We start from the raw sequence: 16,584 nt of genomic DNA, 5'->3' as shown, positions 1-16,584 counted from the left end.
CTCATTCTTAAGTCCCATGCCCCAAGGATTGGCAAGTCAGGAGCAGGAGTCCTTAGAAGGAAGCTAGAGTCTAAAAATATCTGATTGGTTCTTGTTGTCAAATTTCTGCCCCTATTCGACTTGTTGTCCCAGCACCCTGCTCCAGCATCTAGCTTCTTTTTACCCCACCTAAACCCTACCTTTGTCTTCAATAAACACACTATCCCCTGCCGCAGTATTCAGAGTCCTCACTCTGAGTGCTCACCCCGCTGCAGCCTGTTCCTCTTCTCTATGACACCTCCCTGGTGGCCAACGGAATGGTGGCCATGGGGTGGATAGGGAAAGACTTCCAGAGATTTCCCCGCAGAATGGTGGATTCGTAATGCTGGCACCAAGCTCCAGCAACAACCCTAGTGGCAATAAAAATAAATAAATAAATAAATTTTGTTGATTGATCTTGATAATTAACTAACAAAAGATAGAGGACCCAAGAAGTGTGGTCTCACTATTTACCATCTATCTACAGGGGAGTAAGTTAGTATGAGCCTTTTTGGGCCTCTTAGGAAGAAGCTATCTTAATAATCATATATTGTTCCTCAATTGGAGGCTACAAGCTACCCCACAACAGGGAAGCACAAATTAAAGAAATATGAGTACTTCCCCACACCTCTTAAAATGATGAAAATCTGGAACACTGAGCACACCAACTTCTGGTGAAGATATGGAGTAAAAGGAACTCTCATTCATTCTTGCTAGAAATGACCTCAAGGTTTCTCACAATACTAAACATATCCTCACCCTGTGATCCAAGAATCTTGCTCCTCATTTTTACCTAAACAAGCTGGACAAAACAGTTCCTACACAAAAACCTGAACACTGTTTATAGAAATGTTATTCATAATTCTCCCTCCCTAGCAACAACTGAGATGTCCTTCTAAGGGTAAATGAATAAATAAACTGTGGTGTATCCAGATAATGGACACTAAATAGATATTAAAAAGAAGCCTTGAAATGAAGGCTTGAAAGCCTTGAAGTGAATCAGAAATAAAGGAACATTTCATCTTATGGCTATTATCTACAACTAACAAAAAATTGAGTTAGATTACAGCTCAAGTTAACTCCCAAACTGGAAGTCCCACAACAAAGAAGCTCCGGTACTTGCAATTAAATTCTATTCCCATGTTAATCCATTTATTTATAAGATGTGTGTATATATTATTGGATAGAAAGAAACTGAGAGGAGAGGGTGAGATAGAGAGGAAAGAGACAGAGAGACACTGGCAGCCCTGCTTCACCATTCATGAAGCTTTCCCCCTTCAGATGGGGACCAAGAGCTTGAACCTGGGTCCTTATGCACTGTACACACCTGGCCCCTATGTTAATCCATTTTAACCTGGTGAAAAAAAACCCATACCAAGACCTGGGGACACATTTGAGCTTATGCTTTCCTATCCTATCTGTTTCCTATACTAGCTTTCCTATCCTATCTGTTTGTGGGTCATCCTATTAATAAAGCCCACTCTGTTCCCAGAAACCAGCTCCATCCCTTAGTATTTGGTTTTCTGAGTCCTTGTTTGGTAACCAAAACCAGGCATGGGGAAGTCTTCAATGTATGTGGCCACGTCTGAGACCACACCCTATATGATCTCAGCTTTATGGCATTCTGGGAGAGGTAAAACTATGGAAACAGTAGAAAAAAAATTTTTTTAAGCTGTGGTTGCCAGGGATTGGAAGGAAAGAAAGAACGACTGCTAGGACCACAAAGAATCTTTACAAGGAAACTTCTCTGCATGACACTGTGATGGTGGGATGAATGTCTTGATACATTTGTCCAAATCACAGAATATGTAACACCTCAAAGTGAATCCTATTATCAGCTCTGGACCTCGGGTTAATTTATGCTAAGAGCATTCAACTCTGGGGTTTTGAGGGATTGTGTTAATAACTGTGGAATGAATCTGCAGGTGTCAGGGCTGAAGATAAGTTTGAAATCTATCTTCCTTTCTGGTTTGTTGTTAACCTAAAGCCTTTTTAATAATTAAAGTCTTTAAAAAAATTAAGACGGGTCTCAGGAGGTACTTCACCCAATAGAGTTCACATGTTACCAACATACACCTGGCGGGGGGGGGCAGTGCTGCAGGTGTCTCTCCTTCTCTCTGCTTCTCTCTTCCTCTCATCTTTTTCTGCCCCTCACTCTCTGTCAAAAAGAAAGAAATAAACATTAAGACAGTGACTCAGGAGACAGAACAGTTGATAAAGCATTGGACTTTCAAGCACAAGGTCCCGGGTTTAATCCTGGTACTGCATGTACTATGAGAGTGATGTCTGGTTTTCCTCTACTCCTCTTCTTCCTCCTCCCCCTCCTCCTCCTCATCTCTCACAGATAAATAAGTACTTTTAATAAAGACATTAAATAATAGGACCTTTAAAAAAACAAACAAGCGAGAAGCGTCTCATGAAAAGTATCCTACATCATCACCGACATCAAAGTGAACAAGACAGAATGCATTTCTGATACCATTGGGGTGGGGGTATCTGCCACCAACTGAGTGTCCACCAATTTCCTACTTTATCTTTACCCATTTTTCTCAGGCCTAAGTGACTCTGACCAACAATTACATATGAAATCGAATCACAAATCAATGCGAAAACCATTGCTCAGCCAGACAAGTGTCTCCCAGACCTCTTTCTATCCACTTTTCATAGGGTTGAGCCAGCATGGCTGTGGGACCACACCCATGCCTGTGGCCTGTTAGTGAGGCTGGTCTTTACTCTGTCATCATGGCCACTGTCAGGACACAAAGATGGAGGACATGCAATGTGACCTGCGGTTGGGAGTATGGCAAATCCAGGCCTTGGAGACAGATAGGGCTGTCCACCTCTGCACAGCCCACCTGGGAAATATCCATTCTTAGGGCCACGTCAGTGCTGACATGGAAACTAGATGGGGATTAGTACTTTGCATCTCCACGGAATAGTTTTCCGGAGGCAAGTCATATTAAAGCAATATGTTTCCTCTAAACTATTAAATATTCTCCCGGAAATGTAGGCTGCCAATGAGCAAGTCCATATGTTTGCATTAGTGGGGGCCGAGCCATCTTCCATCTGTGTTACGGCCTGATTTATCAAGGCTTCTTCCATAAAAGAGCTTTATTTATAGCATCCCCACCACCACCGCTATCCATCCTTATTGTATCCTAACCCTTTCCCTTCCTAGATGTCCAAAAGCAAACACAATTGAACTGCCTTCCTCCCCGCACTCCCCACCCTGCACACCTCAGAAATCTGCAGTGTGACCCAGGGCTGGGGTGCTCCCTGAGGCTGCCCGGTGCAGACAGGCAGCTGCTGGCGGCTTCAAGCTTGCTATTTAAAAGCACACTAACAAGGAGTCTTTGGCTGCACACAGTAGCTAGGAGAATGGGACTCTCGTGGGCAACTTATTCATTTTAGTGCCACTCTGAGAGGTCTAAAAAGACCTGATAAATACTTAAAATCAGAAAGATCCTGAGAGTGTTCCACAACACAACTCGTATTTAATTAGCCTAGGTGCCGTGTGAGGAAGGCAAGAGAAAGGCAACATTAAGTCATTTATGGGCCCAGATGGTTCTTCTTTCCACACATACACACACACACACACACACACACACACACACACACACACACACACACACACACTCACACCCTGTTTCTTTGTGGGGAATTCAACAAACTATTTTCTGAAAGGCTGGAAAGCAATATAGGGTAGATAGGGTAGATGAGTGGGCTGGGAACCAAAGGTCTCAGGCAGAAAGTCAGAAGGACTCTCTACCTCCTACCTTGCCGAGCCTGGCTGGTGGGTCTTTAGGAATCAGCTCCACTGTGGGTCCAGGACTGGGCTCGAGGGGTGGCCTGAAGGGGCCCCTCATGACCTAAAACAAATCAGGCTATCTCCAGAGTCACAGTAATTATGGAGAGGGAAGGTACTATAAGGATTCATAGGCTCTTTCTTTCTTCTTTTTTTGAATGAGGCTAGAGTCCCGCTTTGCTATTGATGATGTTCTTTGTTTTGTTTGCTGGTGTTGAGTTTTCTTTTGCAAGGCAAGGTCTTGTATCTGTGCAATTTCCCTGATACCAGCAGACATTCATTTTTCTTTGAACTTTAGGCAAAGAGAGAACAAAAGAGAGAGAGAGAGAAAGAGAAAAAGAGAGAGAGAGACAAAGGGGGGATACCAAACACCACTACACCACTCATAGGCTTTTCTATATGGTCTTGAAGGATCACCCCAAACCTGGGTCCTGGAGCAAGGTGAAGTGTTCATACTTCCAAGTAAGCCCTCTCCAGGCCTCTCAGTGTTTTGTCTTTCCTGTTTTCATGCAGTGCCAAAGATTGAGTTCAGGGCATGAGTTCCACATCACCTTCCTGATCCCAATGACAGTACCTCCTGTTGGAGAGATGCTGTAGGCAGAATAGTATGGACTCAGGGCCTGGCAGTGCTAAACCCAGGTAAGCACACACATTACCTCATATGTATGTTTGTTCGTTTGAGGGGAAGACAGAGCTGTAGCAAGAAAGAGGGCTTCTCCAGAACCCCACACCCACTAGGGAAAGAGAGAGACAGGCTGGGAGTATGGATCCACATGCCAACGCCCATGTTCAACGGGGAAGCAATTACAGAAGCCAGACCTTCCACCTTCTGCATCCCAGAATTACCCTGGGTCCATACTCCCAGAGGGATAAAGAGTAGGAAAGCTATCAGGGGAGAGGATTGGATACGAAGTTCTGGGGTGAGAATTGTGTGGAGTTGTACCCCTCTTATCCTATGGTTGTTTTTTTTTTAATATTTATTTTATATTTATTCCCTTTTGTTGCCCTTGTCGTTTTGTTGTTGTCATTATTGTTGTCATTGTTGTTGTATAGGACAGAGAGAAATGGAGAGAGGAGGGGAAGACAGAGAAGGTGAAGGGACTTCCCTGCAGGTGGGAGGCCAACCGGGATCCTTCTGCTGGTCCTTGTGCTTTGCAACACCTGCGCTTAACCCACTGCACTACAGCCCGACTCCCATCCTATGTTTTTTGTCAGAGTTTCCTTTTTAAAAATAAAAATCAAAAAGAGAAAGAGAGAGAGAAATACCTGCAACATAGCTTCACTGTTGGTGAAACTTCCCCCTTACCACTGGAGACTAGGGGCTTGAGCCTGGATTACTGCACATCATAACATATCTGTTTTACCATGTGTGATACCACCTAGCCTCACACCCATTACCATGTGTGTTGTATGCTTTACATTGGGTTCTAGTTCTCCCCCGCCAAGAGAATTGGATCAGTCCAGCTAATTTCAAGGGCCTGCTTGATCCCACCCCAAGGAACCCCACCAGAGTTCCAGAGTTATGGAGTTGGAGAGGGTTCCTGAGTTCGAGAGTTCCAGGGTTGAAGAGTTGCAGAGTTAGAGGGTTCCTGAGTTACAGAGTTAGAGAGAGTGCTTGCACCGCCGCAAAGAGACAGCAGAGTTCTGTTTGGTGATTAGTTTGTCTTAGTTTATGAATCGTTGTTCCTGAATAAAGAAATACAGATTCCCTGCCCAGCCATTGTCTCCATGTCTGTTACCCGCCCGTGAAGCTAGCCTGGCCAGCAAGAGCCTACGAATTTTTAACAACAAATGGCGCCCACGTGGACCTGACCTGTGCATCTTTCAGATAAGTAAAGACAATTTGGCTACCTATGCACTATGGCCTTCTCTTCTGCTTGTGAAGAGATCTCCAAAGGCCTCTGCTCTTTCTTCACGAGACTGTTTTGCTGTTTCTGGAACATTTATCTCTGGACCACTCTGTGGTTTCCACTCGCTCGGGCGAACTCAGAACAGCCAGCGGGAATAGCCAGCGGGCAAGAGGCGAGGCGCGCAGCTGCTGTTTCCACCTGGTTAAACAGCCAGCCAGCCGGCTGTGCCCAGACAACCCTGCGCACCGCGCCCGCAGCCCCGCAGCCCCGCAGCCCTGCAGCCCGCAGGAGGCCGACGCCAGCACACAAGAGCCCCAAGAGCCCGATGCCAGCACGCTGGAGCCTGATGCCAACACGCTGGAGCCCAATGCCAACACGCTGGAGCCCGATTCCACCACGCAGGAGCCCGATGCCAGCACGCAGGCCAGCCCACAGGAGCTGGCTCTCCACCGCGTGGTGCAGGGCACTGGACGCGTGATCCCTCCACGCTGCTCAGCAACTGCGAGCAGGGCAGCAGACATGGCAGGGCCATGGGGCAGGGCCGCGGTGGCCTATCATGGCCGCCACCCCTGGGCACCTAGGCCCATGCCTTCTACAAAACTGACCCGCCTGCCCTCTTGCAATGAATTCTGGAATGATCCCGGGCCTCCCGGACTGCTGGGCTCCCTGCCGAAACTGGGCACACGAGATCTCCAGCCTCCGGTCCGGTCTGAAGGCAGACAAGCTGGAGTATGCAGAGATTTGTGCAGAGATCGCAACCTGCAATTCCTAGAAGTGAAGCTGCACGAGAAGCCACCTCTGGATGGTGAGCCCCCCCCCAACAACTAAGACAGTACAGATTTAAATTCGTGTTTAAAATGACATGTCTTCGTAACAAAGGTTTCTCTCCTTGTGTATTAATGACCATGTTTATGTGTATGTTTAAAGTTTGGTAAACAATAACTTTAAGGTTAAGAATGTAACTTTAAGGCTAAATTCTTATTAGGCAAAGTTAAATGAAAAAGGTTTTCAACGTAATTCTCATAAAGATAAAATTAACTTACATTTAAAGTCTGAGGTAAAAATTAGTGAACAATAAATATATTTTAACTAAGTTGGTCTAAACAAAAGGTCAAATAGACTTGTTGATGTGTAAAACTCTCCATTACCTTCTCTATTAGAAATGGTAGATCGCACAATGGCTATGCTAATTATTCTCATGCCTGAGGTTTCCTTTCTGACTCCATCTTGAATGGGTGTAACAAAAGGTTAAAAGACGTTGTTGCTATGTAAAAGTCTCAAATTACTTCTCTATTAGAAATATGCTAATAACAAGTTTTGTTTCATAGTAAGTAAATTGCAGCCAGCTGCCTTTGGGACTCTAGGCCGTTCCCCGCCCCCATGCAAATGCCAGTCGAGACAAGTAGCCCCCCAGAGGCAAAAAATGTTTTTTTTTAAGCTGATAAAGTTTAGCCCACAGAGGCAGATATGGCCCCCTCAGGCCTTCCCTTAGCAGCACACTGGTTCTTTTTACTTGCTTGCACGTTTCTCCATGTTTGTGCCAGTTTCTTTTTATAAAAATGCCTGTATGATATATGTTTCTGTTCACCCCACACCCTTGATACTATAGTCATTTAGTTAAAAAGAAAAGGGGGAATTGTTGTATGCTTTACATTGGGTTCTAGTTCTCCCCCACCAAGAGAATTGGATCAGTCCAGCTAATTTCGCGGGCCTGCTTGGCCCCGCCCCAAGGAACCCCACCAGAGTTCCAGAGTTCCGGAGTTGGAGAGGGTTCCTGAGTTCCAGAGAGAGAGTTGAAGATTTCCACAGTCGGAGAGTTGAAGAGTTGCAGAGGGCCAGAGGTCCAGAGTTACAGAGTTAGAGAGAGTGCTTGCGCCACCGCAAAGAGACAGCAGAGTTCTGTTTGGTGATTAGTTTGTCTTAGTTTATGAATCGTTGTTCCTGAATAAAGAAATACAGCTTCCCTGCCCAGCCGTTGTCTCCACGCCTCTGTTACCCGCCTGTGAAGCAAGCCTGCCCAGCTAGAGCCACCGAATTTTTAACAACACATGTGCAAAGACCCAGGTTCAAGCCCCTGGTCCCCCACCTGTAGGTGAGAAACCTCATGAGCAGCGAAGCAGTGTCTCTCTTCCTTTCTCCCTATCTCTTATTTCCCTCTCAATTTCTCTCTGTCCTGTAAAAATAAAAATACATTGAATATATATTTTTTTATAAAATGCATGATGATTCACAGAAGGGATTGCTTACAAGGTCTTCCGCGTTCCCTCTTGTCTCCTGTGTGAGAATTCCTCAGGGCATAAAATAACCCTGCATTCCCAAGCCTCTCTCCTCTTTCCTGCCCATTGTTATCTCAAAGCATCCTGCTGTCTTTTCTCCTAACTGGTATGTATAGTTTAAATACATGGATTCCAGGCTAAGTGGGTACTTGACACCCACCAACTGTCACATAGCCTAGAGCAGTCCCCCGAGGATGAGAAACCAGGTCTGGGGAAAGAAAACTAAAACAACATATATATCTATATTTGCAGGTTGAAAGGGATTCAAGGATAGCATTCTTTTTCCAATATATATATATATATATTTTTTTAACCAGAATCTTCTAAAAGTCTAGTCCTAACTAAGGGGGTGAGGACATAGCAGACAGACAGTAAAATGGACCAGGACATTCTAGAGAAGGATAGCAAAATACCACAGGAGGGCAGGTTAGTTGGTAAAGCTGTAGCTTGCCTTAGTCTATGCTGATCATCAAACTGATGTCCTAGAGATCACAGAAGCTTAGGAGACTAAGGTCCAAACTCTGGGTGCCAGCACAGCTGTGGTCCTCTGAAAGACCCCTTCCAGGTGGCAAATTGCTGATTTCTCTTTGGATCTTCTCGGTGATGCTGAGAGGGCAATGGAACCCCCTGGGTACAGATTTTATTTCCATCATAGAAACAGGCTTACAGGGGCCAGGTGGCGGTGCACCAAGTTAAGTGCACACACTACAGTGCACAATGACCAGGGTTCAAGAGCCTGGTCCCTACCTGCTGGGAGAAAGCTTCACAAGTGGTAAAACACAGTATGAGTGTCTCTCTGTCTCTCTCCATCTCTATCTTCCCTTCCCCTTATAATTCCTCTCTGTCTCTATCAGATAATAAATTAACTAAGTTAAAAAGAAACAGGTTTATTCTTATTTCTTGTTTCTTCATCATATTAGGGGAGATTGATGGCTTACAGTAGTGCTGGGGTCATTGCTGCTATCACATAAGTACAACCTCTAATCTTTCCATGAAGCGTCTGCATGACACTGTCTTCCCCAACCTAGGTCCTCTTCCACCACGATGCCCCAGAGCCCCTTCACCTATTCCTTCCCCAGAGTCCTTTGTTTTGGTATTATAACACATACACAGTACAAGTGTTAACTTATGCTGTCCCTTACTGTCTGCCCTTGCTTCATAATTTCCACCTCTGAGTGAGATCATTCTGTATTTTTTTAAAGATTTTATTTATTTATGAGAAAGATATAAGGAGAAAGAAAGAACCAGACATCACTCTGGCACATGTGCTGCCAGGGATTGAACTCAGAACCCCCTGCTTGAGAGTCCAAAGCTTTATCATTGATCCATCTCCTGGACCACAAGAGATCATTCTGTATTCATCCTTCTCTTTCTGGTTTACCTCACTCAACAAAATACCCTGGAGGTCTGTCCAAAACATGTGAAAGGAGATGGTTTCATCCTTTTGTTTGTTTTTTTCAACAGCCCTGCATGAATGACTTTACTGCTCTGGGCCACTTATTCATTCAGAGAGAGAGAGAGAGAGACAGAGACAGAAAGAGGTAGAGACTACAACACTGGAGTTTATTTTGAAGTCCTAGAACCTCCCATTAGTTGCTAGGGTTTGAACTTGAACAACATTCTTCCTGGTGAGTTATCTCTTTAGCCCAGCAAAGCACAGGTCAGCGGAGAGGTTGACCAGAAGGCTTCCACTAAAAGTCAGAGCAAATGATATGAGAGGGATGTGTGTTATGTGGGTGAATAGAGACAGCTTTGTGTATGACAAGGAAAGCAAAGACACAGGGTGGGTACTGGAAGGGAGACAGAGACAATAAAAGATTTTTTGAATGTTGTTGAAATTATATTTCTTATCCTAAGGACCGTCCATTAAGAAGTTGGAAGTGATGAAGCCAGAAAGAGGAGAGAATTGCTGGGCAGAAGGACATCTCCACTCAGTCATGGGAAGTGCAGAGACCCATGTTCTGAAATGCATGGTGACAGCCAGTAACTGAAATGGTAAGTGCTCTCTGACTCCCTAGCCCTCTCTTGGCTGAGAGTCTGTCAGCAAGATGATGGTAATGAGGGGAATATAGTGACAAAAAGGCACATTGAACAGGAGGAGGAGGGGCTGAAGAGGTGGGGATCCAGCCTGGGTGACCTGTGGAACAGTGGACGCAGATTCCCCTAAGCTCTCCCTTCCTCCTCTCTCCCTTCCTCTCCCACTCCTTTCTTCCCTTTACTCTTCTTCCTTCCTTCCTTCCTTCTTCCTTCCTCCATTCCTTACTCCTTTCCTCTCTCCCCAGTTGTCACTATGCACCTGAGGTGGTTAGATCTTTGGAGACATCAGTGACCAGAATGAAGAAGGCTCCGTTGTCCTAGGGCTCATGCTCTCTATAGACTCAGAGCACTGGTCATGTGCATGCAATCAGTTCCTAAGCCACTGCAGGCAGCAAGCTCCAAGCCCTGGCCCACAGACCAGAGACCTCTAAGTTATCTCTGCTCACAAGCCCCTCCCAGGCCTCTCCTGTTAGGCCCCACTTGACCATGCTCTGTTGGGGGAAAAAAGAGCAGTCTTGGCTCTTAGTCAGTCATTTCTGTTCCCAACTGACTGGTGTGCTTAATCAAAAATATGAAAAGGAAAAACCAAAGAGAAGGATGACTATGGGATGATCTCACTCGTAGACAGACGTTGAAAAATAATCATAGAAGGGGAAACACAAAACAGAACTTGCATTCCAATGTATGCATTGCACCAAAGTTAAGACTCTGACATGGGGGTGGTGACTTTTCAGGTTCTGGAACATGATGGCAGAGGAGGACCTGGGGAGGGGGTTAGATTGTTATGTGGAAAACGGAGGAATTTTTAAAAATATTTTTATTTATTTACTTATTATTGGATAGAGACAGAGAGAAATTAGAGAAGAGGGGAAATATTGATAGAAACAGAGAGACACCCACCACCCTGCTTCACCACTCACGAAGCTTCCCCCCTGCAGGTGAGGACCAGGGGCTTGAACCTGGGTCCTTGTGCACTGTGGTGTGTCCACTTAACCAGGTGCGCCACCTCCTGGCCCTGAAAATGGAGGAATGTTGCACATGTACAAACTACTATATTCTACTGTCAACTGTAAACCATTAATTCCCCAATAAAGAAAAAATAAATTAAACAAGCAAAAAAACCAACATAAAAAAGTGTAGTTGCTCTAATAAAGGGTTAGTGACAAAAGAAAAAGCAAAAGATTGCTGATCTGTCTGTCACTAATAGTCCTACTAGAAAAGACAGTCTTGGCCATCTTATGAGAGTAAGGGGTTCCCAGCCTCAACTGTGTCCCAATGCCCCCACCCAGGACCCTTTGTCTCAAGGTCTAGAGAGTCAGTGCATTCCATGGCCAGAGCTGCCTGTCTCTCAAGAATCACAAAAATCAAAGATCTATTCTCTCAGCCTGCTTATTTTGCAAAGAGAGAGCTGGAGTTAGAAGTTCACACAAGCTAAGGAAAAAAAAAAAAGAGCAGTACTGACACATGGATGGCTTCCTTCCCCACCCAAAGGACCCTGCAGTTGTCTCTGAGCTGGAAACACTGACTTGTCAGTTACATGACAACAATGGGGTGCTTGCTGAGTCACTGAGTAAGCAGAATGTCGAAACAGAGGGTCCACTAAGCCATGATATGGTTAGCCAGCCCTTCCTCCCAGGCTTGAGATTTCAATTAAAGACCCTAACTCCCGGCGCCACACAAGAAAATCTTGAGAGTGTGATTTGTTTGGCTTGTGACAATTTTGCCTTGCAAAGGAACACTGTGACTCTGGGTTCCTAGCCAGAAGCTGTAGGACTGCAAATATCTGTAGGAAGAACTCTCCTGCCTGCTGTTCCCAGACTGAAGCTCCCCCACGTACCTCCTCTGGAGTATGTGCCCTGCCCAACTTCAGCTTTCACTGGGGCTCCATTTTGGCTTGTCCATGTTTCCCCAAAGTTGCATTCAATTTGGTCAACTGATAAGGAAAGAGGACCCCACTTCCCAACTCAAGCTTTGCATTGGAAGGTTTGGTGTCTCCTGCAGGCCTGTCTTTCCCTGTTTCTAAATGTTTCTTCATCTCCTCACTCTGAGAGGGGCTCTGAAACCTCTCTGGGTTATACAATGTCTACTTGACTCCATAGTTTCAACTGCTGTACAGATGTCCCCTCAGGCTAGTGCCAGTTCCCACAAGAGTTGGGACATTCTCAGAGCGCCTGTTCCACCATGTTGTCCCCTCAGGCTAGTGCCAGTTCCCAGGAGACTTAATACGATATTCTCGAAGTGCCCTTCCTAACCAATCCTGTCCCGGCTCGTCACTCCCGGCTCTTGCCCTATAAAGCCCTTCTTCTTCTGCTCCTCTCTCTCTTGCCTGATTTTCACCTCAGTGGTTAGATGCAGAAAAGGGTGCTGTGCTAGCTCCACGTGGCCCGGACCACTATGCTCTCACCCAACTCTGAGGTGCCTGTGCAAATAAAGAATTGTGTTCCTTCTCTGCTCCGGATCTTCTCTCTCTCTCTCCTCCACGTCGCAGCATAAAATTCAAAAATCCCCAACATCCCAAAACAATTTTTACAGAGTAACATACAGATTAAAGCAAGGAAAATAAACTGAGGGATGTCCTTGGACATTCTGGCCTCAAGTCCCCCACAGGAACAGAAGGTCAAGATGATAGTGCTTCTTTTTTTTTTTCTTCTTCTTTTTTTTTTTTTTAGCTTACTTACTAATTAGTAAAATCATGTTGTCACATGTGATGCCAGGGATCAAGCATGCTTTATCCTCTGTGCCATCTCCCATACAGCTAAGTATAAATCTTTTAAAGGGAAAAAAAAAGAAAAAGAAAAAAATCTTTAAAAGGGAGACAGAGAAGTCTGTCCCCTTGGACATGCAGGCAAGGACTCTGTCTCTCTCTCTCATACACACACAGGGTGAAATTAGGGTGCAAAGAGCTTTTCAATATCCCAGTTTCAGTCAGCCTTTGCAGGGAAGACAGTAGAGGCATGTACTCCTGGTCCCCAGATGTCCCCCACTGCAATCTCTGCTCCTGCTAGTCTGCATGAAGCACTTTTCTTTATAAGCTAGAACTTCCTCCAGGAGCATTTCCTGGGACAGAGGTATTCCAGGTTTCCCAATATGCCACATTCCTGAGAGGTACTGCATGCGTCTCTCTGCCTGACATAGCTCCTAAACACGACTCAGCTCAGAGATGGAATAAGAAATAGTATAAAACCAGAATTGTGGGGCTGGATCATGGAGCGCCCAGTTGAGTGTGTACATTATCATGCACAAGGACCTGGGGTCAAGCTCCTGGTCTCCACTTCATGAGCAGTGAAGCAGTGCTGCTGGTGTCTCTCTCTCTCTCTCTCTCCTGCTCCATTTTTCTCTTCTTTCTCAATTTCTCTGTCTCTCTGTCCTAAATTAATTAATTATTTAAAAAACAAAAAAATAAAATCAATAAATCCACAATTGTGCTTCAGAGGAATATTCACTGAGGGAGGGGAAACCAGGAGCTCTGAGAACAGGGAATTCATCCAGTCCAGGTACTGAACAGTTGATTTTTTTTTTTTTTTGGTACCTCCGGGTTAATCACTGGGGACTTGGTGATGATACTACCAATCCACTGGTCCTGGAAGCCATTATTTTCTGTTTTATTGAATAGAACAGAGAGAAATTAAGAGGGGAGGAGGAGATATAGAGGGAGAAAGAAAGGAGAAAGAGACACCTGCAGACTTGTTTCCCTGCTTGTGAAGCATCCCCCCTGCTGGTGGGGAGCCGGGGGCCCAAACCCAGATCTTCATCCTCACGCGGGTCCTTGCACTTAGTACTATGTTTGCTTAACAGGTACACCACAGCCCAGCCCCTGAACAGTCTTACTAAGACAGTCGCCTGAAAGCAGTCTGGAAAAAAAAAAAAATGAACACAAGTTGACCATCTCCCCCAGCTCGCCCCAAAGTCAGAGATTTCCGGGATAGCCTGAGGGTACTTCTTCCCAAGCTAGTGCTCTCTGGGTTGGAGAGAACTCAACTGGAGCCGATCTAGGCTGCTGCGTGGGAGAGGGATCAGGAACTCGTGCCACACCAACTTTGCAGGAGATACACTCTGGAACTCTCAGAGCCGGAAAGCAATTTCCAAGTGTCTTTAATCAGAAGAGCAGCTGTTTTTATACTCTCCAAGTAGGGTGGAAACAGGATGTGATATAGAGAGGGTGGAGAGAAAAGTGACTGGTGAAAATCAGAGTGTGACAAGGAGGGGGCGGAACAGGCGAGAATCCTATCACTGAACCACCAATGCCCTGGAGGGAGTGCTTTATGTAAATGTAAAAGTGATTTATGTAAATATACCAAAGCTTTGAATGGGTTCAGTAAATCCCTATATAGGCATATGGTTAAGCAGAAGCCAGGGGGAGGTGGCATACTACCCAACATCTCCCCCTTTCTTTTTAACTATTTGCCATAGTATCAGGAGTGCGGGGCACTTTGTGAGGCAGGGAGACTGATAAGAGGCACACCTTTTTTGGGGTTCTACTATCCCTCCTTGCTCAACCTCTCCGTGGAGAGAGAGACTAACAGGATTGACACACCCCTCAGGCTCAAGCCCTTCCAAGCTCAACCATATCCTCATAATTCCCCAACATCTTCCTCTTACTTAATGGCCATATATAACTGGGTCAATGTCTGTAAAAGGCTTCATCTCTGTCAGGGGAATAGCAGTGTAGGGGTGAACGGAAACCTGTTGGGAAGAAAGCAGAATGATAGTGTGCAAGTGTCTTTAAAAAGAACTAGCACAAGACAGGGAGGGATAAGTAAGAGTAGCAAGAGACAGAGTGAGCCTGATGGGTGGAGGAGTGGGGGCCTGATAAGCCGAGGGGCTAGAGGGGTGATCTGGCATTGCAAAATCCCGAGTCAGCTGGCAGAAAGTTCTATGAACTGCTATAGTCATTCTTCAAGAAGTCCAGCAGTATAAAAGGAGTGTCCAGCAAGTTCTATAGAAGCATCAGTCCAATGTCAATGGCCAGGAAATAAATGCCACACGTCTATCTTGATGGAGGAGGACGGCCACTGGAACTTTTCTTCTCTGTAGAGAGTGACCTGGAACCGCCAAAACATGGTGGGTGAAACAGAAGCAGGAAGAGCAGACACCAATGGTTGAGAGAAAGGCAGTAGGAAAGTCTTGTCCTTTGGAGTCTGTGAATCAGGTTCTCCAGATCGTGTCAGGTCTCATCATGGGTTTCAGGGGATGGCTGTAATTGTGGGTGATGTCAGAGGTCAGGGGTCCAAGATGGATTTCTGGGGATTCTATATGAGCAGATTCTGACAGAACTAGTGTAGGGAACTCAACATATCAAAGAGAAACTAGAGTAAAAGGTTTGTCACAGGCCTCCTAGGACTCACACCCTGGTAAGTGCCAGTGGGGACCCCAGCCTGGGCTGAGCCTCTGCCCTCACAGGAAGTGTGCACACACAGGCCTCCACAGAGCCTGGTGACTCCCATTCTCCTGGCAGAAATCAAGGACAATCTCAAGCACTTTCCAGGGTCTGATCCGAATACAAGTTCTGTGTATCTGTAGCAAAATAAGCTGTTGATCTTGGCAGCAACAGACAGCAGGAAACCATCAGCACAACCTCCTCTCCTGTGAATCTGTCAGAGTCCACATAGAAGTAAAGTCAGGGTCAGGTCATCTTTCTTTATCAGCAACTGGCTCATCTCCATGAATATATTATCATCCAGGTTCACCCATGTAATGCAAATGACAAGACATATATATATATATATATATATATATATATATATATATATATATATATATCACCAGGATTATCACTGGGGCTCAGTGTCAGCATTATAAATCCACCACTCCTGGTAGCCATTTTTTTCTTTCTATTTTTATTGGATAGGACAGAGAAATTGAGAGGGGAGTGGGAGATAGAGAGGGAGAGAGACAGAGAGACCCATGCAGACTTGCAAAACCACTTGTGAAGCATCACCCCTCAGGTGGGGAGCTGGAACTTAAACCCAGATCCTTGTGCACGATAACAGGTATCTTCAGCTAGGTGCACCACTGTACAGCCCTGCAAAGTTTCTTTCTTATATAAAGGTGAAAAGCATCTCATTGTATGCTTAAACTATCTGACCCATCAGTAGGCACTCATAAGGCTTCCAAGACTTGACTCTTATGGACAATTTTCTGGGGAAATGCAGATAGTACTCTGAGATCTTAATTCAATTCTTTTTTTTAAATATTTATTCCCTTTTGTTGCCATTGTTGTTGTTATTGATGTCATTATTGTTGGATAGGATAGAAATAAATGGAGACAGGAGGGGAATACAGAGAGGGGGAGAGAAAGATAGACACCTGCAGACCTGCTTCACTGCCTGTGAAGTGACTCACCTGCAGGTGGGGAGCCAGGGGCTTGAACGGGGATCCTTACACTAGTCCTTGTGCTTTGTGCCACATGCACTGAATCCACTATGCTACTGCCAAGCTCCCCTTAATTCAATTCTTAATTAGATCATCACCATGTTTTAATTTGAAAGACACAGGAAGCAGATGGGGATAAGTCATGTGGGATGAGGAAGTTTCCATACCACCAGGTCTGAAAAGGTGCAAGTCTGAAAGGGTCTCAGCCTCCAGTCCTGTCTCATTT

This window comes from Erinaceus europaeus, chromosome 4 (genome assembly GCF_950295315.1).
Source record: "Erinaceus europaeus chromosome 4, mEriEur2.1, whole genome shotgun sequence".
Classification (NCBI taxonomy): Eukaryota; Metazoa; Chordata; class Mammalia; order Eulipotyphla; family Erinaceidae; genus Erinaceus; species Erinaceus europaeus.
Note: the sequence above shows the minus strand (reverse complement) of the source record.